We start from the raw sequence: 22,267 nt of genomic DNA, 5'->3' as shown, positions 1-22,267 counted from the left end.
GCCCCCACAAGTGCCCATCCCCTGACACAGGCTACCGGTAGCCTTTGTGTTTGCCCACTCCCAACTGTTTACCAGACACAGGTGAAGAAAGAGGGAGAGCCCAGAGCCACCAGCTCAGATGGCCAAGGGAGAAAGCGGCAGGAGGCCATGGAGACTGCTCTGTAACTGGTCCATACTGGGACCCGTACAGGGAGGAGATTTTGGAAGAAACCCCCTTTTTCCCCCCTCCCCATCCCTTCCCATTTACCAGACGCTGGTGGAGGGGCAGGGACGGGGCACATTGCTTCTTGGCCCCGGCAATGGGGTCCTAACCAGCTCAGAAAACAAGACCTCACCTTGCAGGGCAGGATTCGACCCGCCAGGACCGGGCATGCGGAGAGGGGGAGGGAAGGGCTGGGGCTGCACAAGTGCAGCAGTGCTATTTCCCTTAGCCTCTGCACCGAGTACAATAAAAACATCTTTAGGAGAAAACGCTTCTTCTACCAGATGCTTTCAAGCGCAAGTAAAAGCTGGTGACCTTGGATGAATGAGACTCTCTCTCGTGCCTTGGAAACCCGCACGATACGTTTATGTAAGCGATGGGGGGATAATGGAGCCAGGAACAATAGGTGGTGGGAGCCAAGAAAGAACGAAAATCATAGAGAAACTTGATCGCTTTCTTGTGATAAATACAAAATTAGCAGAAGACTCATCCTGACAGCCTTGTCTGTCGAACTCCTCCTTCCCTGCCCCTTTTTGCTTTCTGCTCCCGGTGCCAGGGCTCTGCCCCGCTGGTACCCAGGGACAGGCGGCCCCGGGCTGCAGCCCCACGCCGAGAGCCGCAAAGCGAGAGCCTCAGCGGCACGCGCCGGCCGGCAGCAGAGGGCTTTGTGCTGCGAGGCCATGAACGGCTGGAGATGGATGCTGGGGAAGCAGCGGCAGTGGGAGCGGGCACGGATCCAGCAGGGCTTTATAGAAACGCAGTCAGCTCTGCCAGACATCGCCTAAAGAGCCCGATAGGGAAGGACGACATTCGCGCATGGCGGAGAGATGCTCGCGGGGAGGCTGCTCCCCCCGGGAAACCGCCCAGAGGCGACAGGATGGGGCTGGGAAAGGCCGGCTGCAAGCTATGGCTCCGCTCCAACCCAGGACACATTGCACATGCCGTGGGCAGGAGATGTCGGAGTGGGGACCCTCCAGGGACTGCCACGGCCAGCAAACGGCGGGGCAGAGCAGAAGGAGCAGGGGAGAGGGCTTGAGAGGTCTAGAGCAGCCGTGCTGCAAAAGCACGGCTGGGGGAGGGCACAGACGGCACCCCCGGCAGACACCGCAGGCACCCACCGGCCCTGGGACAGCCACCCGCCAGCGGAGTGGGTGCCACCACTGCCCCGTCGCCCTTCTCCCACAGACGGGCAGGGACAGGCACTCAAGCAAATCCAAGCCTGGGTTTCCTCTGGTCCTTCCAGCCATTCCCATAACACCCAGCCTATTCGTTGGGAGCCCGTTTCCCTTCAGAGCACATTGATCAAAGACAGATCAGGTATAAACACACACGTGCCCCGGTCTCGCTCCGCTTTGCTGGCGAATGACCCAGACGCGGGGTGGGGGCCAGGCAGGAGCCCTGCCGGCATGGCTAGCCCCGTGCCCTGCGGCTGGGTCAGGCTAGCCCCGTGCCCTGCGGCTGGGTCAGCCCCGTCCCTCTGCTTGCGGCTCATTAAGCAAATACCCTGCAAGGCATCAGCTCCCGCATCCCCCCGGGCTTTGCAGGAGGAGTCCAGTCCAGCCACCCCCAGCTGCCGCCTGGCTCCTCGCTGCACCCCGGGGCATCTCACCCCCTCTCACCGGCAATCCTGGAACGGCTCTAAATGCCCCCAAACTAACTACCAAATAAAAGGAATAATAAATGTTTGCGCTATTAAATTAGCAGCACGGGTGGCGAGTGGGCAGGAGGAAGGCTGCGATCATTACAACAAGAACCCTCTCTCCTGGCATACCTCGTGGAGACATCAGTGAGCCAATTAAGCAATTGGCTCGGTTAACGGAGGCTCCCAGGAATAGACTTCCCTGCTATAGAATAACTGCGCTGTAATAAATTGCCTCATAAATAAACAGCCTGAAAAAGCATTACAAGATACCCAGAAAAAGCACTATATCATAAGCAGAAACGATACCTTACATTTCTAGAGTGTCTATTAGCCACGGCATTGTCAATGCCTCCCCGAACCCCGGCCGGTGCCCCTGCGGGAGCCCTGGGGACGGTGCCACGGGGCACAGACAGCCCCCGCCGCCCTCCGTGCCCCGAGCCCTTGGGGCGGGCATGGCCATACTCTGGAAACAGCATCCCCAGAGCCCCAGCAGCTACTGCCTGCCCTGCGAGACCGCTGCCTGCCAGCAGCATCCAGCCGGCGGTTACTTACCCCCCGGGCATTGCAATAAATGCCACCCTGGGTTATTTACAGCCCCAGCGATAACACGGGGCGCTGCCAGGTTCAAATGTTTGCACCCAAAGAGGTGCAGCAGTAAACTGTAGCAGAGTCAGGCTTGCAATGGGAACAGGGAAACCGGGACTTGGAAGATAGCGGCACAATTTCCTCCAAAGCAAAAAAATAAAATAAAATAAAATAAATAATTTTTTCCTTAGAGAGCTCTTCTTCCATGATTTGGTTGTGTTTTTTTTTTTTCCAAACGACACAAAGGGCTGAGCCCGGGCTTTCTCCACCCGGCACAGGGGCTGCAAACAGGGCTCTGCCCAGGGCTGCTGGGCCCCCAGCACCACTCGCTGCACCCCACTCTGCAGCCCTACAACCCCCTGCACCACACAATTAAACACCCAGCACCCCCTCGCCCCGCAAAGCCCCCCCTCGGGGCCCAAACCCCCTGGGAAACCCGAGAGGGACCTGCCAGGCTCAGGGGCAGGGGGGGATGCTCAGGACCCCCAGCCCTGCCTTCTCCTGCTTTGTCCTCTCCCACATTTAGAGGGCCCAATCTCCCCATCCCCTCCCCCCCTCAGGCTTTGATTTTGGGGGTGATCGAGAAAAGAGAGCGGTCCCTGCTCCGGGCAAACACCTGCTGTGGGTGGGCAGCCGCTGTCAAGGAGGATGAGCTCTGGGGCCGAGGGAAGAAGCGATCAGCAGGGCGAAGCTGTGTATGCACAAGAGGTACCCGGGGGGAGGGAAAGGAGAAAATGTGTTTAACTAGGATTAAATTTTAATCTGTTCCCCCTTCTAGGGAGAAGAAAGCTGGGTTTGTCCTGGAGCTGCACAAATATTTTTCTATAAATGTTGAATTTTTTTTTTTTTTCTTATTTGGCTTGTGCCCGGAGGGAAGAGCCGGAGCCTGGTTTTGCCCAAACCGCCCCGTTCCCATCTCCACACGGCGTTGGCGCGGTGCCGCCCCACCCATTCCCCAGCCAAACAGGTTTACTGCAAATGCAGAAAATCAATAATTATCTTTGGAAGTATTCATTATCACTCAAGAGTCCATAAACAAAGGGCTACGAGTGCCCTCTATTCATGGCACTTCAGAAGCACCTACCAATTATTCCCTTGACTAAGCCAGCCCTGCCTGGCAGGAGGGGGGTTCTCCACTGCACGCTGCTGCCTGCTGCAATGTCTTCCTGCTTCGGCCAGGGAGGAGGAGGAGGAGGAGGAGGAAGGACTCCTTGCTTAAAATAACATTTGCAACTGAGATGTGAACCTGCAAGACGATGCGCAGCTCTGCTTTGGCTGCCATGGCAGATGCGGGTGGATGCTGAGCAGGTCCAGCCGTGGGGCTGCCTGGGCAAGGGGCTGGGAGCTGCTCAGTGGGGCTGGATCCGAGCTGGTTTTCCCAAGAAAGGCAGCGTGGAGCAGGCTCTGGGGCAGGGAAGCAGCGACGGCCGTGGGACAACGTCCAGCACCACGTGCTGAGCTGGGGAAAGCCCTGGGAGGGTGGCGGGCAGCCGAGCAGCCCTGCACGGCCGCCGGTGCACCCTTAACTTGGTAATTGCGTTTTGCAGAGTCAATCAGTTGCATGAGGGCGTTCATGGCCTTTCCGATGGGAAATACCTGTTTTATGGCTCTTTCCCCCCGCGTTGAAAGGCTCCCAGCCAGCCCTGCAGCCTGCGCAGCCCCGGGCAGAGCCCGGCACCCGGGTTCCCCCTCTGCCCATCCCCACGTCGAGGTACATCCAAGGACGAGGCACTTGCCAAAGGTGTCCTTTTTTTTTTTGTCCTTCCTTTCTCCTCCTGTTGAAGACACGTTTTCACCCATGGGAGACCCAAGAGCACCCACAGCCCTGGGGCAGCTGCAAGGCTGTGCCGGCCCCTGGGGTGCAGGACGGTGGCAGCGGCCACCCTGTCCCTGCCCTCCATCCCCCCGCCCCGTGTCTCACCGGGCGATAAATAAGGGAGAGGCTGGGAAGCAGAGCTGCAGCCTTCCTTGGAGAGCACCGAGGCGGTGGGTGCCGGGGTGCATCCATCACCAAGGGCCATCCATCAGCACCCTACTCGAAAGCTTTGGGATGCTGGACGTGATGAACCCCGGGATGGTGGGGGGCTGCGGGATGGAGGAGGGAGGGGGCTGATACTGGGGGGATGCAGCTGCGCTCCCCTGGTTTGAGATGATGGAGGATGAGGGTGCCCACATTCCCTCCATCAGCGCTGGGTCACCGTGCAGGGTGTCAGCCCCGGCCGCAGGACACCCCCGGCCAGGCCCCGGCTGCCTTGCGGCAGTCCCAACACGCCTCTCCATCATCTCCAGATGGACACCAGGAACCTGCCAAGCCCCTGCGTCCCCCTCCCCAAGGCCACCCGCAGTGGCAGGACCAGGCGTCTCCCACCCCGGCTTCCTGCACCCGCCTCGGAGGAGGCGGCTGGATTCTCCATCGGCAGGAGGGGGGTCCACGGCTCGCCCACCCGTGCACCCGCTCCAACAAAAGCACTTTTTCCTCCCCACTCACCTACCAAAGCCGCCCGGCCCCGGTATTTAGGCAGCGCAAGATGAAAAACCGCGGGGACAGATAAGTGCGAGCGTTCGCAGGCAAAGCCATTTGCAGCTGCCGGAAAGAGGGGAATGAAAGGGCAGGAGCAGAAGGGAGGCAGGAAAACCAGACCACGGCCTTTTCTTCCCTCTAGCTCTAAAAAAAGCTCCAAAGCAGGAAGGGGGATGGAGGGATGGAGATGGAAATATAATTTTTCCCCTCCAAGCTGCAGCAGCCGTGGCGGCGAGCCGGCCCCCGGGGACCATGCGGCAAAGCTGCGCAGCCGGCGCTGCTCTCCAAGCGCCGCTGCCAAAAGGTCAAACGCAGCTGGCGGAGGGGGACGGAGCCCACGGCCACACATGTCCGGGCAGGAGAGGCAGGGCCCGGCTTGCCGGCCCTGGAACTAACGGAGGAAAGCCCCTCTCTGGGCTGCAGCAGGCACGGGCAGCCCCCGACCACGGGCAGAGGGTCCCAGCCCCCCGAGGATGCGCTCAAGAGATGGGGAGGGCAAAACGCAGAGCTGCCTTCCTCTTCGTTGCCTTCCCTGGGTGGCAATTAGCAGCCTCCACTCACACAAATAGCACTGTTGGGGTAATTACTAGCTAACGAAGCGGAGGCAGCTCGGTTGGATCCCGGCCTCCAGCTCGGGGTCTGGCTGGAGGGGGGGATTCGGGGATGCTCAACACAGGTTTGGGCTGCAGAGCTGGAAGGCATCGGGCTTTTGCCTCCAGCTTGGGAAGGGTGGGACAGGTCAGACCCGGCACGCACGTCCTCCGCCAAGCTGGCGCTGGGATGTTCCCGTTGCTGGCTCACTCCAGGCCCCCGTGCCAGCCCGGCGGGGCCAGCTCCTGCCCCCTCCTCCTCCAGCACCTCCCCGCGCCTGGCTGCACCTCACTGCACTCCATAAGCCACACCAGGGGTAGGAGGAGGTTTGGTTTCCCCAAATTGCTCGAGCTTTAAAAACCCACCGGGCTCAGCACCCCTCGCCTTTCCTTGGCCGCCCTGGCGACAAGAGCCCATCTCCCCGGGGGAGCTGAGAGCCGGACGAGGTGGGAGAGGGACAAGGTACGATCCCCACCCTTTCAGTTTGGGCTCAGACTTCAACACTCATTTCACACCATGAGCCCCCCATCCCACGCCTGCCAGGGACAGGGAAAATGCTGCCCAAGAAAGACAGAGCCGGCCACAAACCCAAAGCTATTTAACCGAACCTGCCTGGGCTGCGCTGGTGGGATGAGCAGTTTGACTCCACGCAATCACCTCTCATTGAGATTTTTTCCTCCGGCTTTTTTTTTTTCCTCCCTCTGGATCATCGTGCTGGGGTAGCAGCAGCCGTGGGCAGAGGAGCCCTGTTCCGGCTCCTCAGCCCCTGCCGTGCAGGGCTGCCTGCGCCGCAGGGGAATGAAGCAGGAGGGAGCAAAATGCAGCGTTCCAGCTTTTATAGACTATTACTTATAGCGGAGAGGAACAAAAATACTGTAAAATAAAGCACTTGAGGGCGTCAGCCTAAGCGTTAAATAGGCTTCTCCTAAAAAGCTGCTTCGACTGAAAAAGCTTCCCGATTTGGACCGGAGGCATTACCCTGCTCGTGAGAAAGCCGGAGCTTTGATAAAGCCACGGGGACAGGCAGCACCGTCCCGGGAAAGGGGCTCTGGAGCTCCTCCCGGGGCGCGGGGTGCTCCCTGCTCGGCTCCCTCCCAGCCGCCCCTTAGAGGTGCCTCGGGAGAGCACCCAGTCCCCTACGTTTTGGGCTTCCCGTCCTGTCCCTGGGGAGCAGCACTGCCCCTGCAAAACACGCGGAGCATTTTGCAATGTTAATGGGCAGCACAACTGCTAATGCGTAAACTTCTACTGCTCCGGAGAACAAACGGAGAGGTTGGGGAGCAGACACTTCCCATTAAGACGCACTAATGAAATGTGAAAATGTTTTACTGTGCTGTAATTTTATATATTTTCGAACACAGCCGCAGCTGCAGCGCTGTTCCATTTGTGGCTAATTTAAGCACCAATTAAACCGGGCTAAATTACAGCCAAGTACGCCACGGGAACTGATGTGACAAGGGACGTGTCCAGGAGCCCCAAATCTTGCTGACCTTGCCGTCACAGTTCGAGCAGGTTTGCAAGCCAGATCGAGAGCCGCCGGCTCCTGGCACTCACAGAAGGGTCACGGCAGATCCCCGAGGACGGCGAGGTTTGCCGGCCGGCAACGCGAGGGCCCTGCGCCTCCCGCGGGCTCCGGAGCCATCGGGGGCATCTGCAGGTGTCCGGCTCTCAGAGAGCTCCGCTGCCCGGTCGGCTGCAGTCGGGAGCTCGGATGGGGCTGGGGCTGTGGCAAACCCTTCCCGCTCGGCCAGGGCCCCCGCTCCCCCTTGCAGGAGCCGTGATGTCCTTCCTGGGGCATCTCCTCAGACCCCGCTTACCTGGATAACGCTGGGGCTGCCGCTGCACCCCGCACATCGCCGAAGCTGCCGCTCGCCCCGGCTGCCTCCTGGGGAAGCTGATTCATCTCCGAAAAAAACCCCCTCATTTTTCTGGAGAACGGAGGAGCTGGTGGGATTTTGTTCTTCCTTTTGGGTAAAGGAAGGAATAAAGTACCTAAAGGCTGGGCCGTGCCCACCGGCCTCACCTTCGTAGCAGCCCGAGCGGGGCTGGCGGCCGCACGGCTGGGTCCCGGCTCGCTGTAGCAGGGATGGAGTCCAAAGGCAACGCGGGTGCCCCACAGTCTCGGGTCCCGCGTGGTTTAGGGTGCAGAGCCTGTTCTCAGCAGTTTGGGGTTGTTTTCGTAGCTGACTTGTTTAGCTGATGGTGGCCTTAGGATTTGCTCCAGCAAGGCTAGCTCAGAGGGCTTCGACAGAGCTGCGGGTTGGTGCTTGGCACCAGCAGCCAGCTCAGCTGCTCCCACAGCCCCTGGCATGGGGAGCTGCCGGCTTTCCTAAGGGCGGGTTTTTTTTTTTAGTTGATTTAGGCAATTGCAATAAATCCCCCGTGGCCCCTGATTTCCAGCTGAGCCAGGTTAGACCCAATGTAGCTCATGAAGGGCAGGGCCGGCATCCTCCTGCAGCCTGTGGCTATGCCCCTTGTGCCCAGGGGCACCCCGTCCCTGCAGACCCCCCACCTTTCCTCCAGCCAGCAGGCTTGGCACAGGGTCCCCAGAAAGCTTTTTCTACTACCTACACACATATATACATATTTTTAATGTGCGTTTCCCAAGGGCAGCCAGAGAACCGAAGGTACGGCATGGCCCCAGCTCCCAGGTGGCAGCGCAGGATCCGGCCCCAAAGCACAAACCCGGGGGGGGGGGGGGGGGGGGGGAGGGTTGGCTCCTTCAGGTCACCGGGCTCCAGCGAGGTCCGGTGAGGATGGCCGTCTGTTTGTCCAGATGAGCCACCGCGCTGTCCCCCTGATGTTGGGACTAGAGAACGGGGGTGAGCAGCTGCCCCGGGGAGCGGAAACACGGGATTTCGCCTTCCCGATGCTCGGCAAAGGCTGCAGGAGCAGCAGGGCAGCGTGGGAGGGTCTGGTGTGCCCAGGCTTGTCCCCTTCCGCCCCCACTGCAGGGCTCCCAGCCCACCCCACCCACCTGGCACACGCACCCCCTCCCTGCTTCTCCCCAAAATACGGGGCAGAGGCGACCAAGGGCTGGCAGACACCATCTGCTGCCCATGGGAACGGCGGAGGCTGATGGGGAAGGTCACCCCATTCCCTGCCTACCAAAACACCCACCTGGCTCCTCACCTCCAAGTCCCCTCCTGGGCTCGCTGCCCCCCAGCCGAGCCCCTCAGCTGGCAGCAGAGCCCACCCCTCACCCGCAGCCCCGTCTGCTCCCACTGCCCCTCACGAGTGCCCGTTAACAAGGCCATGCCTCATAAACTCCAATTAGCGGGCAGGTTGTCTCCATCAGCCATCATCAAGCCCCAGTGCCCGCAGCCGGGCAAGCGATAGCCCCGGGCAAGCAATAGCCCCGGGGAAGCGGGGCTGGCCCTGGCATCCCCCAGTGATGCCGGTCCGGCTCCCAGCGGGCACAGCTCGCACGGCTGGAGGAGGCTGCAGCCGGGGACAGACCTCCCCAGAGCGGCCGCTAGCTTCCTCTCTAATTAATCCAATTACAACATCGCGTTGGCGGCGCAACCGGTGGATTAATTGCGGTTTGCTCCAGGTAAATAGCAGGCGGAAACGCTCCTGTGTTCAAACAGGCTTGTTATTTGCTATTAACTATGAAAAGCCTGGCCTCGAACCTGACCGGCGAGGAGGGCGGTCCTGCCACCAGCATCATCCTTGTTGGGAGGACGGAGAGCTTGCTCCTCCCTGGGCTCGCTGAGCGCCTGCGGAGCCCTTGCGTCGCTCCCGAGAAACAAATCCTCGCCTAAGACTAAAAAACCAAAAGATTAGGGGGACAATGCTGGGAGCAGGAGTGCGGAGCGGAAGGCTGCTTGCTCTCAGGTATTTTTTTTTTAATAGACTAAAAAGGAGATTATTGGAAACAATTAATTGTTCAGACTGTCAAGAAGATGAAAGTGTCAGGAGTAAACAGATGCTGGTCACGATTCAGCGCTCATTAAGGCAGGAGAAGGATTCATTTCATATGCGTGATTAACTCCTGGCCACTGATGATTTACACAGCAGATGATCAAAAGAGAATTAAATATTCCACAAATCAGGCTGCTGCCAGCCCGGCCCCGGTCCCCGCCGGCGCTGCCGACGGCACAGCCGAGAGCGGGGCTGTCGTGGCCGTCGCTGCCCCGCGGCCGTGCCCAGGCCGGGCTTGCGCTGGCTGCCCCTGCCTGGGGCTGTTTGCCCCCGCAGCCCCCAGCCCACCCTCCCCGCCATCGCCCGGTGTCGCTGCCCGGCATCTCCTCGGCTGCACCCACCGGCACCACCACCATCTTCAACATGGAAGGGGTTTCGTGCAGCCCAGCCCTGCCGGAGCAGCCGCCGGGGAGGTATCGGCTTTCTGACACCCGGCCCAATAATCTCTTCCTCCGTTAGCGGTAATTAACCCGGGGAAGGTTTCTCTCCACTTGACACCTTTTCTGTCCTTTGTGATTGATGGAGTCTCTCCCCGTTACAAATCCACGCCGTAATTAAAGGAAGGAACTCCACTCCCTCTACCTGATTTATTTTTTAATACAGTCCCCTTTTGATCTCGTCTCTCTCTTAATTAAATTACTAGCCGTGAATCAACACCCCGCCACTACAAAAGCTGTTCTGCCTCGCTCGCTTTCCTCCACCGAGAAGGAAATAGCATCTCCAAATCTTGGTGACAGGGAGTCGCCGAGAGTTACGTGGAACGCCAGCTCTGCTCTTGCTTGGATTTTATGAGGAGCGCGGGGGCCAGATCCTGCGTGCCGGTGGGCTTGCGGAGAGCAAACGTGAACCCTCTCTGGGACGGGGGTGAGGGCAGGGAGTGATGCTGCCGGGTCATTTCTTTGCAGCCTCCCCGTGTCCCCGGCGGGCGCTGGGGCAGCTGGGGGACGTGGGGCAGCTGGGGGACGTGGGGCAGCTGGGGGACATGGGGCAGCTGGGGGACATGGGGCAGCTGGGGGACCATGGCCGCAGCCCCATCCCAGGCATCGCTCCCCTGCCTGCACCCGCTCCCAAGGAGGGGAAACGCCTGCCAGAAACAGCAGCGGGGCTCCGCCGGGCTTGTCCGTCTTTGGGACCAAAGAAGTGCCGATCCACAGAGCCCCCGCCGCGCTCGCCTGCTCCGGGGGCTCAGCCCACCCTCGGGCACCCCAGCGCACGCGGCGCCCGTGCCCGCCGTGCCGGCAGCATCCCTCCTGCGCCGCGACAGCCCCGCACCCCCAGGCCGGGCTCCCCTGCGCTTCTCCTCCCTGCTCGGAGGCCGGCGCTGAGGGAAAATCGACCTCACGCGCAGAGCCCCCGGCCACGCGCCGCCAGCCCACCGCGGGCACCCAGCACGGCCGACGTGCGTCACCACGGCTGCCGGAGGGCCGGGGAAGCCGTGTGTCAGTGGGAGCGTAATGGTGTAATAACTCTTTCCCGTGCAGTCTGGGTGATGACAGAGCTTTTAATGAAGGATAATGGTGTTTGGCAGTTAAATACACCGCACCGTTGACTCATGACTCCAGCAGCCCCGGGACAGGAGGAGTAAATCAGGGAGGGCTCCTGGCAGCGCTCGGAGCCTCGTCCCGCCGGAGGCATCTCCTGCGGACACCCTGGGACTGAGGAGAGGGGCACGGGCAGGGACGGGCACCCGCGCCCTCCGCCTCATCCCCCCCCCCCGGGAGTGCAAATGAGCCTGATGCTAATTTAATGAACTTCTGATGATTATCGCCTGTATTTTTAAATCTGAATTCCTACAGGAGTCACCTTCAGCAGGGAAAGGCAGCCCCTCCCTGAGGCGGTGGCGGGGGGATGAATTGATTGCCTGTATTTGATTAGCAATTACACTCGGCGCACTTCAGCGGTAAATACCGTCGCCCTGGGCTGGGACGAGGCGATGGCAGATTGCGGGGGTCCCCGGGGAGCGGGCGGGAGCCCGCAGGGATGGGAGCAGCACTTCGGCATCTGGATGGTGCTGGCACCCACCCTGGGCTCAGTGCCCGCACAGCTCGGAGCAGGAGCCCACAGGCACCTCCTGCCTGGAGGGGCCGGTCCCTAAAATAACTTGCTTCCCAAAGGTTGTCGAGGCTCCGGGTGGAAGCCAGGGGGGTGAGCTCGCTGCCTCTCCCTTCCCCGGGGTAGCCGTCTCCTGCTGCCGAAGCCACTGGGCTAGTGCTTACAGGCATTTGTGAGTTGTGTCTTTAATACGGTGCTGGAATATTTTCCCTATAAATTCTTAAGAACAGATTTATAGATGTGCTATTACGGGCATTGCAGACTATTAATAAATCAGTTAAACATACATTAAAAAATTGCAGTCCCCCCCCATTTACGATGGCATAATAAACGTACAAGAAGGGACAGGAGGCCGAGTGCTGCAGCTGGGGACAGCGGTGCCCGGCCACTGTGGCAGCGGGGCCACGTGCTGTGTCCCCTGGGCCACCTGCCCTGCCCCTGGAAGCCACCAGCCATCCTTCCCTGTGGGGAAGTGGGACGCACGTGACCGAGCGAGCTGTCGGTGAGCTCCCGCAGCAAAGCTGGGGATCCCCCAATCCGGGACACGACTGCCCGGCCACAGAGGACCCCGGCACAGCCCCGTTTCCCAGCCGGCAGAGCTGTCCCGGGGGAAGTGGAGGGTTTCTGCACGCCGGAGCCGGTGCCGAGGCGCTCAGGAGCGTGGAAGGGACGTGGGGGATAACGCTCCCACTGCGCTGCCGCCTCCGTTTCGGGAGGCGAGCTATTTGCAGAGCTGGCTGCTCGGTGTACGCAAGCTATTTCTGGAAATACGTCGATTGAGAAAAGCCATCTGGAGAAAGGCGGCAGTGGAACCGCATCTCCGGGAGCAGCTGGCCCCGTGCCGGGACCCGGTGGGTTTTGAGGGCTCCGATGCGCAGGGAAAACACGGAGTCTCCCCTCGGTTCCCGGCTGCAGCATCCCGCGCGGTTGCATTGACCAACTGGATGTCAGGGGGTGCTTCACCCCCCTAATTCAGAGTCAGCGAAGCCCAGTGGCTTTATCTCCGCTCACGCCCTTGTCCGAGGCTGTTTCCAGCCTGGGGAGGTCTCAGCTTCCCCGTCACCGAGCTAAGACCTGGAGATGCCATAAGACCTGACTCCGGCACCATCGTGGGTGATAGGAAATCTGGGGTGGAGGGCTTGAACCCAACAGCAGCTCCTGGGACGGGGGTACCGAGTGAGACCGCCTTCCTGAAAAGAAAGGGGTTGAGGAGGGGTGTAGCAGGAGGACGGTCCCACCGCTGCCACCCGGACGCCTGGCCAAGGAGAGGGGCTGGGAGCAGGTGGGCTAGCAGCGGTCCCGCTGCGATGGCCCCACATACGGTGCGGTGCTTTGGTTAACAGCAGGGCAAAGCCTGAGCCCTCCGGAGCCGCTGAGCACGAGGAGCCCCTGCGAGAGCCGGGACTTCTCCAAGGGAGCACAGGGGGAGATAAACAAACACAAATGCAGTATTTTCCTCCGCCACCAAGATTCCATCAGTGCTGGCTGGCTGGGTTTGATTAAACCTCTCATTTATTACATTTGGGAAGAATATAAATTAGCTACCAGATTAAAAGCAAATAAGACCCACGTGAAGGGTCCCAGCGCGTCCGTTTCCCCAGAGCCACCACGTGCCGTGGCAGGACGGGCCAGGGGGGTGACAGTGGCACCTCGGGGTACCCTCAGCATCCCCGCCCAGGGGGTCCCCAGGCTGCCGGCCCCTCTGCCAGCCCTTCTCCAGCTCGGAACACGGCCTCGTGGCTCTTGCGCTCTGCGGGGGGCTCCCCTGGGGATTGCAGGCACGGGGAACCCCCACGGCCAAGGAAGGACCGCCGCAGGGGTGCAGACTGCTCCTCCAGCAGAGAGGAGCGTTGAAGAACCTAGTCTCACTAAGACAGGCCACCTGGTGAAAGGACACCCATGGGCCGCGGCCACCCAGCCGTGATCTGCCCGCGTCGGCGAGCCGGACCGTCCCTGGGGTGCACCGAGTCCCCGGGGCAGCTCCGAGGGGGTGCAAGGGCGATGTGACCCCATCCCCGATGGTGTCCGGGCAGCTGCTGGGGAAGAAGCCCTGCTCTCCAAAATCATCTCCGTATGGCCTGTCCAAACAGGCGCACACCACTTAGCTGCTCTGGTGAGCTTTCAGCTCTTTGCCTATTACTTGTCGATGAGCTGGCTATTTAAACAGCACTTCAGTATTACAGTTGCTGGGCTGTAAAGTGTCTCCGTGACACGAGCCCTTGTTCCCAGGCACTTTAAAAGCCTCAGTGTAAAACAAATTAATAACAAAGTGAATTGTACTCGAATACAGCTTCTGGAGAGATAAAGCGGTGGCGGGGGAGCAGTGGAGGGTGAGGGAGAGGAGTTTATCCTCCCCTGCCCTTCCCCACCTCCCCGGGCAGTGATGGACGATGCTGTTTTCAGAGCATCACAAAACCCGGTCAGATTAAAACCAAAACGCACTGAGGTCCACCAGGCTTTCTGTTCAGGGCCATTACCGGCGATGATGGGCATCTGAAGTCTCACGGCATGATGTCAAAGGGTTGCTTTCTAAGCAGGCTGGTTTTCCTTCCCAGCCCAACGTTTGGAAGCCGGGAGGGATGACGCCAGTGGGGTTTCGGTCAGGTCTCGCCCAGCAGCCAGCAATCGATGCTCAAGCCCTGTGCCAACCGTCTCCAGCTTCAAGCTGCTCCTGGCCGATGGTGTTTGTTCACTTCGTGATGGACGGAATTTGGGGAAACTCAAGCCAAAAATCTCTACAGTCTCAGCTGGAGGCCGCAGGGCTTTCATCCCCAGGCTTTGCCAAATCAATGCAGCAGCAGACAAACCCACCAGCCCTCCACAGAGCCGCCCTTGACCCCGGCGAGCCTGGAGAAGGAAAAAATGTATTTTAAAAGATGCAGATTTGCAAGGGCTAACCGTAATTCACTGTGTGCCCTGCGAGCAGGAACAAGCGGCTAGCATGGAGAAAGAGCATCTCCCATGGGCTTCGGCCCCAAGGAGGACGTGGTTTCTTCCCAGTTTTCTGCTGGAGTTTTCAGGGAGCAGCACTGCTCGTCTGCAAAACATCTCCGGCTGGGGAAGCGCCAGCAGCCGGGACCTCGGCGTCATGGCTCCACCAGACACTGCGCGGCCATCGTTGTCGGTGATGAATGAGACGTCTCCTGTCGCTCAGCCCTGAGATGAGTCTGTAAGTGAACAAGATATATCAGGGGAAAATGCCTGTGGGAGAAGAAAAGGGCTGGGCTGTTAACCCCAAACCTCGCGGACCCCGTGGGGAGAATCCCGTTGGCATCCGACTGTTCGGACAAGGCGTATCCAGTCCCCAGCCGGACGTCATCTCGGCTAGCGTCCCTCCCAAGCACCGCTTGCTTCCGATTCCCGAGGGGATTTGTCTCGCGGGGGCCCCACGGGCACTGACAGGAGAGGGAGGCAGGAGCCGGTCCCACCTGCCGGGGAGAGCAACGTAACGGCGTTCAGAGCTGGGATCTTACCTCCAAATCCCTCTGTCTTTGACAAGAGCAGAAATCATCCACTCAATCTTCAAACAGCAGTTCAAAGCCTTTACATCACTCTCAAGATTAATTAGCAGCTAAATAGTAATCCAGGATAAGTCTTACCACGGCATAAGAACTGCGACATGGTCAGTCAGTGAGGTGGGGGATCCAAGGCAGGAGAAAGCTTCATCTTCCCGGTTAAATCCAACACCTCCCAGAAAAATGCAGCCTCTTCCCGTAACACATAGCAGTGTCAGGAGTTAATCCTCACCAGAGGGACATTTCAAAGAAAATCCACCTCGGGCAGAGGGTCTGTTTGCTTTACGTGTGTTAACACGCGTGTGCTCAGGCAGGGGAGCGGCAGAGCTCTGGTCGCCGTTGGCCAGTCCAAGTTCCCACCAAGGCAACGCGTGGCTGACCCCGTAGAGGACAGGTATGGGCGGCCCAGAGCTGGCGGTCAGGCAGGTCCTGGGGCCGGAGGCTCAGGAGTGAGGCACGTGCGTAGCCTGAGGATGGCCGTTAAATACAGGGACACCGTGTCAGACCTGGGACATCCTCAAATGCAAACAGCGGCAAGCAGAGAAGAGGCTTTGGAGGCTCCCTGCGATGCCCCTGTCCCGTTCTTACACGTCACGGCTGGGCGCTGAGCCCGTGGACCTCCCGCACGGCCCAGAACCGCTGCCTTTCTTGCTCTGGACTCCCGTCTGGCAATGGTGTCCCTCTCCAGCGGCCGTCGCTGCAGAATGCAGGGTGCTCCCCAAGCCACGGGTGAAAGCCTCGCAGCCCCCCCTGCCCAGGGGTGCCGCTCCTTTCCTTCCAACCCCCCTTTTCCCACAGCACCTCCAAACACTAGGAAGAAAAATAAATAAATAATCAGCCGCAGCAAGCCAGCTGCACCAGAACATTTATTTCATATAATGCATCATTTATTTTCAATTATCGTGGTACTTCCCCCCCCCCCCTCCCCCCCCTTCCTCCCTCCTTCCCCGCGCACTTGGCAGATCGCTGGTGGAAAGTTTGCAGAGTTGCAAAAGAGCCGTGGCAGGAGCAGCGGCTCCGGCACGAGGGGAAGGGACAGACGCGATGGGGGACAGCGCTGGTACCTCGTACAGCAGCGCGGGGCTGGCAGGAGGATGGCAGCCCGGCGGGAGGAGGGTAAGGACGGACACCTCGGGGCCGTGGGTCAGACAAGGAGAGATGTCCCGGCTGTCAGCTCACCTCTGGACTGATGCGCTGAAGGAGGTGACAGCAGCGAAGCAGAGGCGATGACAGGGACGTTGCAGGGGAGGGCACAGAGGGGTGAGAGCAGCATTGTGGGCATCTTCTCCCTCTAGACACAGTTTCACCCTCCCAGCCCCAGCCGAGCACCAGCCTTCTCTCCCTTTCCCTCTCCTCCGGAGACCAGAGCCAGGCTGCAACCTGCTCGCACATCCTTGGGGCTTGGGGATGGAGCCAAGTCAACCTCCGGCTCACGGGAGACATCCAGACCTGACCTCTGGCACGCAGATTGACGTGTGGTTTCTGTAGCCCGTAGCTGAAAATCCCAAGCCCGCCCTGAGTCCCTGCGTGGCCAGGAGACCTCCAGAGGCTGGGGTGGCTCTGGGCAGGGCCAGAGCTGCTGCGGCCGGGGTGCCTGTGCAAGACCCCCCACGTGCCGCAGCACCCCCATCCCACGGGGGATGCTGCAGCTGCAGCCCAGGCACGGGGGTGCGGCACTCGCCGTCTTTGCCCCGTACTCGCACCCCGACCAGCTTTTTTATTCCCGGGTCTATCTCAATCAAAGCCATTTGAAGATCTCTGACATATCATAAAGGATTTTCTAATGGGGTTCAGCAGACTTTAAGATTTATATCAAAAAGCCCCAATTTATTGAATTAATGCTGCAGAGCAAACCCATGGCTGCTTAACAACTGGAGTATCAGTATTTTACAGCAACATAACTAATAAGGCCATTAATACAAACTGGGCTCACTCCTGACATTTATATCACTGTAAATCTCTCTCTCAGCACTGGAATTATTTATGCCATCCCAGGCACTCGAGAAGCGCTGTCATCCTTTATCAGGCTGAAAGATTTAAGCCAAGAGACGACGAATATAAACATAATAAAAAAAGAGGAGCTCAGAAGAGCCGGGACAGGCGCCCGGTGCAAACGTGGGGCTGCCCCTTGCTTTCCAGCAGGGATGGGACCGGAGGGGACCCGCGCCCCGGCCAGGTCCCTTGAGACTGAACCCATCCGCCGAACCTGGCTGCAGCTCCCCACGTGCACCAGGTTCGCCCTGAGCAAGGCAAACTTGGATGATTTTAAGCAGGGATCATGGATGCAGCTGGTCCCCTTCTCCCCGACATCCCCTCCAGGGCAGGCTTCCCAGCACAGCCCCGAGCCTGGGGCAGCCGGGAAGGCTGAAAGCTGCACAGGGCAAGAAAGGTCTAAAAACCCCCCAAAAAACCATCCCCAGCACTAACCGGGGAAACTGCAAACGGGAAGGAGATCAGGGCAGGGGCTGGGAGAGGAGCGGAGCCTGACAGACCTCACTGAGTACTAATTATTTCTGGCATTATCTGCACAGACAGATAAGGTTTTCATTAATAAACTTGGGGAAGGTGGGGGGAGCAGAGAGAGAAGCGGCAACAGCCGAGCGCCAGGCAAGAGCTGCGACTGAACCACAACCACCAGCGAAATGCAATCAGGCGCGGGGAGCAATTAGGGGCCCAGCTAGCAGCGGTGGCAGCACGGGGGACGTGGGGGACAGTAATTAGCTGCCAAGCCCGTCCCCGCTCGGCTTTGTTTTGCAGGCTGCCTCATAATTCACGACACGTTGGAAATGAAATCATTAGCAATCTTTCATAGGCAGGACCTTATTAAACCCGCTATCTGCACTTATTTCATTGGAAGGAGATAAACCCAGGCCAGCGCGGGAAGCAGGGCGAGGGAGGTGCATCACCTCCTCACAGCCTTGCTGCGAAATAAGTGCGGGGGGTGCACGCGTGCGTGGGGGACAGGGGGTTGCGGGGGCTCTGAAACCACCAGTTTTGATTTTTATCTACGTGAAGGAACCCCGAGAGGCAGGAGGATGGGGGAAAGCCCTTGGTTTGCAGGTGGTGTCACCCGGGCCGCGGGCTCCGGGGCAGGATTATGCCGGAGCGCGGTCGGGCCAGCTTTGCGCTGGCTGGGCAGATGGACGGGAGGCGGCGGGACGGGCGGCGAGGGGGGGACGCCCCGGGGGCTGCGGCGGTTAGCAGATGCGGGCAGATCCCCGTGGCGACGGGGCGGTCCGGCCCTTTCCACCCTGCACAACCTCACCCCAAGGTCAGGGGCAGCTCGGGGGCTGCGGCTGCCTGCGGCGGGAGGAGGGCGGTGGGCACCCGGCGGTGGGCACCCCGGGGTCCCTCGCCCCGGCAGCCCTCGGGCCGTGCCGCGCGGGACGCGGGCTGTGGCTGACGTGGGGGGGGTCCCACAGCAGCTTCATTCTGGTTCTGCTTCAATTCAGACCGGTTCAAACCAGAGATCATTTCTTCCCTGCCTCAAGAGAGGTGAAGATGCTCGGCCCACCCAAAAGAGTATGTTGCAGCAAACAGTTAAAACAGCATAAAGCCAACCCCTGTCCCCGAAAGCTCAGCCTCTCTGAATGATGCATCCATCCCAAACAGCCGCCCCCGGGTGACTGGTGACCCCACACAGCAGCCCCCCAGCCCGCCCCGCTCCCCTGGCTCCCCGCTCCATCTCCCCCAGCTCCTGCAGATGCGTGGGGTGGCATCTCCTCGGCCGCTGCTCTCCCCGGGGAGCCGCGCTGCTCCGGCTCCCTCCCCGGGCCGCCGTTCTCTTTGGTCGCCGTTGAAAGGAGACGGCATCCTACCCGATGGGGAGATTTCCAGCCCTCCTGCGAGAGCCCTTCGCTTTCCGAGAAGCCGGAGCTCCAGGGCCTCTAGCAAACTTTATTCACAGAGGGGGAAAATGGAGAGAGATTGGAAAGGTGGAGAGAGAATTGCTTTTCTCCATTTTATTGGTGCCCAGTCTTTAAATGGCTCTCCTTAAACCGCCTGCATTGCAAGCGAGGCGAGAGCCCCGCGGAGGTGAAAGGACGATATTTCTTGAGGCAGGGCGAGGTGCCATCTTGGTAAATATTTAATTAGGAGTCAAACTGCTAGACCAAGGAGTTTTGCCTGTGGAGATTTATCGGACGCAAACATCATCTGTTTGAAAAAGTAAGCGGCTCATCAGGAAGTATTTCTTTCTGCCCGAGCCTGAATCCGTGCCTAGCTATTTAAAGCCAGAGTAACCTGATGAACCTCTTTATGCCACTCCAGCCCAGAGATGAAACGGGCTCAGGGGCTGGGGGGAGGTTGCCTGGGGGGGGGGGGGGGGGGGGGTTGACCCTTGCTCTGCCCCAGCCAGGGAAGGTGCTCTTAAACCCTGTCCTCATAACGGGAAGCATTTCCTCTCCTCTTCATCTTCCTCCCCTCCAAAATTGAGAGAATATTGATACAAACTACAACAGCCCTGAGGACCCACCCGTGCCCCCTCCCAGGCATGGGGCGGGCGTCTGGGGCTTTGCTCTGCTGCAGATTTCCTGCCTCCCCCTGCGTCCCACCCCGCCGGCCACACACGGCCGAGTGGCACACGGGTGGGCAAGCCCTGCCAGGTAGTGTAGGAAAACGGGGCACGTACAAACCCCGCTTCAGAAGGCGAAACTTGCACTAAAGCCTACACGAGCCAGGGTTTGGTCACAGCAATGGTTCTAGTGATGTGTGACCACAGGTCCTCTCCTGCCCAGCCAGGCTTGCAGGACTCTTCCAGACATCCATCGGCTCTGGAGAGCCCAAATGTGGGCGGCCACAGCCACATCCATCTCCCGTCCGGCTTGTAGGCACCACGGGATGGGAGGGTCTAAAATCCTCTTTGCTTCCCTCAATGAACTGACCCCCCATGGGGAGGTTTGGTTGGAAATCTCCCCGTGCTGGCATGGGGACAGCGCCAGGTTTCGCAAGGGCATGAAGAATGGTGCATCGATAGCTCGGGATCCCAGGAAACACAGCTCCAAGTCCTGTTAGGAGAGGGAAATGCTGGCTCTTCATACACCCACAAACATTAAGCTTGCAAGTCAAGCCTATATTTAAGAAATCGCTAACACTTAAGGAGCTAAAACCCCGGTGTATGATGGATGGAAAACTGAGCGCTGCTCTACATCGAGCTGAGTTTGAGCCTGTCCTCCAGTGCCCCACCGTGTTTGCAGGGCAGCTGAACTCGTGTCCCAGATGGGAAGGGCTGCAAGGATTTATCCCAAAGTCCATTCCTCCCTCGTACTGCCCGCGCTGGCACCGGTCAGAGCCACCTCTCCCATTCCCATTTAACATCGCAGGGAATTGCCGGCATCTCCTTTCTGTGCATCCTTTCCCCTCTCGGTCACTCAAGCAGAGGGAAGATTTCATTGCTTCCTTCAAGGTGATAAAGTGTCGCTTCTGCAGCGCTTCTTGTCCGGAGCAATTCACGTGCCACAGACTCAGCCAGATCTCACGGGATGGCAGCAGCCAGAGCAGCTTTGCTTCCAGGCTTCCCCCTCCCTGTGTCATGCCCCGAGGTCCCCAGTCCCCCACAGAAGCCACACCATGTCCCTGGTACTCTCCTTGCCCTCAGCCAGGTAAAGCCGGCCTTGAACCAAATAGAGTTCGGCCCCAGGTTAAGATTAAAAAAAGAAAACCTCAGAATCATCTCATTGAGAAAAAGGGCTGAAAGGCCAAGCTCCTCACCGCCCCAGCTCCCTTGCCCTCAGCAGAAGAGCAAGCAAACGCTGGGCTGCTTAACGAAGAATTGCAGTGCTCAGCGGCCGCGGCGGGCAGAGCGCCGTCATCTGCGGCCGCCGTTCAAATTCATTAAGCACGGCATCGCTCCGCTAGCGCTGCCAGCCCACGTTCGCTTCCCCGCGGCCAGCGAGCACGCAGGGCACGGACGGGAGCTGCTCGGGTCTGCACGGGATGAAGACCTGCTCCGCCGCTGCCTCCGGGTTTATGCTGCCCCGTCACTTTTCCTTCGCTGCGCAGAGCTCTGCCGCAGCCCTGACAGCGCGGGGCTGTCTCGCCATCCAGCACAGCGAGAGGATCAAAGCTGTGGCAGCAAGTGACAGGCCAGGACGAGACTCCCCGGGGAGGGAGGTCAGCCCAGCCCCGGCACAGCAGTACATGGGGTAAGGTCATGTCGCATCATGCAAGACTGGAGAGGAGAAAAAACAAAAAAAATATCCCATCACCTATCCTTCGAGGATCTCCTTTCTCGTACCTTATTGCCCAGCTTCTCCGTAAGCCAAATACAACCTTTCTCCAGATCCTCCTGGTAACAGCAGTGATTTGCCCTGCTTGACTGTAATTAGCTGCAAAGCCTCCACAAAAATTGCCCAGATGAAGAACATTTAAGGACCAAAAAAAAAAAAAAAAAAGAAGAGGAACTGAGCTGCAAGAAAGCAAGCGAAATCCATCATGGCTAATTATTTGCTCTTAATTGTCAAAAAAAGATGGATCGATGAAAGGAGTTGGTAAGCAGGACGCTAGCAGGAGTGTTCTCGAAGGCAAGCGCTGTAGGAGGATCCAAAAGCAAGACTTTTCATAATCCGTGGGCTGTTAATTATCTAAACACAGGTCCCTTGGAGCTGCCTGAGTGAAGATTAATTAGTTTTTGAAATAATAGCTAAATTGATACTGGGAAGGAGTTTGGGTTCCAAAATAATGGCTGAAAATTAGCCAGCCCGTTCCTCCATTTCTCTTTGCCACGTTCAGGAGGACATTTGTCTCTGTTGCTTTTTCAGAAAAGGGCCATTAATCAAATCAGCAGATGGTCCTTCCCAACCCTGCGATGTTGCAGAAAGACAAAAGGGAGGAAGCAATCACCCACAAGCGTTAGGAAAAAAATCCCCAAACCCAGGGACGAGCAGCTCCACAGACCATCTCCCCAGAGAGGGCTGGGTCTGCTCAACTGGAGTAACTCTCCTGGAGATGAGGAACGTCTCCTCTGACAAGCAGGCACCTACAGGAAAGGGATTTGACCGCCTTTAAAACAAATTACCTACCCTAATCCCAAATACCGGGATTTATGTCTCCTGGTTGACCCAAGTTTGACGTCTAAGTTGTCACCGCCTGCCAAAGCTTTCACCCATGAGCGGGCCACACGCGCCTAAGGACGTGTTCCTGCACGTCCCGGGGGGGTGTGAATGCTGGCCGGTCCCCCTGCGGCGATGCTCGCCGTCACCCTCTCCCGCCGGGCTGCACGTTCCACAGGACGCGCA

The 22,267-nt window shown here is 59.1% G+C and overlaps 1 long non-coding RNA gene across 1 annotated transcript in view; it reads right to left on the bottom strand.

Annotated features, from left to right (window-relative positions):
- Positions 1 to 19,355: 19,355 nt before the first annotated feature.
- LOC142416752 (uncharacterized) overlaps positions 19,356 to 22,267 on the bottom strand; it is a 29,551-nt gene continuing 26,639 nt past the window's right edge. The window contains exon 4 of the long non-coding RNA XR_012777809.1: positions 19,356 to 20,038. This is a non-coding gene — a long non-coding RNA (uncharacterized LOC142416752). The remainder of the gene's footprint in view (positions 20,039 to 22,267) is intronic.

Source organism: Mycteria americana, chromosome 13 (genome assembly GCF_035582795.1).
Source record: "Mycteria americana isolate JAX WOST 10 ecotype Jacksonville Zoo and Gardens chromosome 13, USCA_MyAme_1.0, whole genome shotgun sequence".
In the NCBI taxonomy this organism is placed as follows: domain Eukaryota; kingdom Metazoa; phylum Chordata; class Aves; order Ciconiiformes; family Ciconiidae; genus Mycteria; species Mycteria americana.
The sequence above is the reverse complement of the archived record's forward strand: the minus strand, read 5'-3'. Positions and strand labels throughout refer to the sequence as shown.